A 2,000-nucleotide genomic window follows, 5' to 3' on the forward strand; every position below is an offset into this window, starting at 1 on the left:
TTGTATCTAAACTTTTATCTTTTAAGAGAAAAAAATGAAATTAAAAGTAATAAAATGAGTCAAGTATGAATTATAACAATTCAAATATTTTCAGCAGATTAAAGTATTTTTTTTTAATCATTTGGTATGTTATTAGCTAAAGCAATGTACTGTTAGAAACAAAATAGTTATAAAATTAATGTAACAAATAATTAATATATCAAAGTAAGAAAAATATGCCGTTACAAAATGGCCTAAATAGAAGTAAGGAGATAATGCAAAGCAAGAAAAGGTTGACACTTCATCTTTAAAAAGAGGACTTGTTATAAATTAACCAAGTCAAATTAGTTTATGATGAAGTTTTGGAATAGAAAGATATCATGCTTAATTAGCAGTTTTTTTATGACCTCACATCAATTTTCTTTTCCCTGTTGATTTATACATACGATTAGTATTGTGAACTAACTCTTCTTTATCATTTGCACTTTTGTCTTGTTTGCCTTGGATAGATTTTGATATGATTAAAAAATTAAAAGTTCCTCATCACTCCAACTAATTTTATAGAATTTGAAACTATCTGTGCAGTTTAATTACCTCTGCGTATTCAACTTATTGGTTTTCTATCTATAAATTTTAATAGTTTAATCATTCGATGAAATAATTATCTATATAAAGTTCATGATTTAATTTATAAAAATTAATTTTAATATATTGTGTAAAATAGTTTTACACGTATATCTAATTAGGTAATGCCACATTAGTAAAAATAACTATCTTTCACATCTATCGTATGGATGGTTATCTGAAAGAAAGAATGTGATTGAACGATTGTGTAAAATATTTTACACTGTCAATACATCAAAATTAAACTTTAATCTATATTAATGTATGATTATCATCGGGTTGATTCGAATGATAAGCAATTCGAATTTGTTTAAGGTCTCAAGTTAAAGATTTAGTGTATACAATTATTTTTTATGCGAGACTCACCCACCATAACCAAATACGTAACTCAAGTTGGATTCGAATTAGACCCAATTTAGATAAATTGCTTAATTAAGTTAAAATCATAAATTAAAAGTAAAAAAAAAAGTTACTTATGAAAAGGTATTATTGATAGTAAATAAACTCATAAAAATTATAGTTTAAACATATGAGAAAAGTAAGCCTAAAAGAAAAGAAAAGCTAAAGAAAAGTGAAAAGTAAAGTCATTATATTATGCACTAAAAAAAATAGATACTAAATAATATCAAGTAAAAAATATAACATGTCACTAACAAAATCACAACTTTATGGGAAGATCATAAATCGCCGCATGATATAATGCAATGCATATGTCAATTCTTAATGGTAAGAAAAACAAAATGTGAGTGACATGAGAAACTCATTATCAAAACATAAATAGATAATTGCTGGAATCAATGTTGGCATGGCAGTGATGAATGTGCTCTATGACAATGCCCCCACTATAATAATATTGCGCACAATCTTTTACCATGCATTTTACTAACTTGCATGCCTTCTGTGACAAAGAAGTATAGTTAGTTTTCATCCAAGAAATTTTGAAGAACCAATCTTATTATGCAATTCAATCCATGCAGAACAATAATATTTAATTTTACTAATTTATTTAATTGTATATATGTGCTATAGATGTTTATATAATGTAAGGTATATATGTATTAATAATATATTCAATATAATAATACTTGTGAGTATTTGTGTACAAGTAAAAAATATTCTATTGGTATATGCAAAGATAATATTCCTCTATTCCAGAAATATGTTTAGTATATTAATAACTCAATATATTTCAATAGAATTTATATTCAAATACAATGAGATATGAATTTATCAAAATTCTAACTAAAATAATAAATATTTTAGAACAAAAGCATAGACAAAATTGTTCTATCATTTTTGAATGTTATAAAAAAAATCAACCAACTAAAAATGTGAAAGTTATAAAACAATATATTGAAAAGAATTCAAGCTAAAACATTCATGATGATATTGTTTTT

This window comes from Arachis ipaensis, chromosome B02 (assembly GCF_000816755.2).
Source record: "Arachis ipaensis cultivar K30076 chromosome B02, Araip1.1, whole genome shotgun sequence".
NCBI lineage: Eukaryota > Viridiplantae > Streptophyta > Magnoliopsida > Fabales > Fabaceae > Arachis > Arachis ipaensis.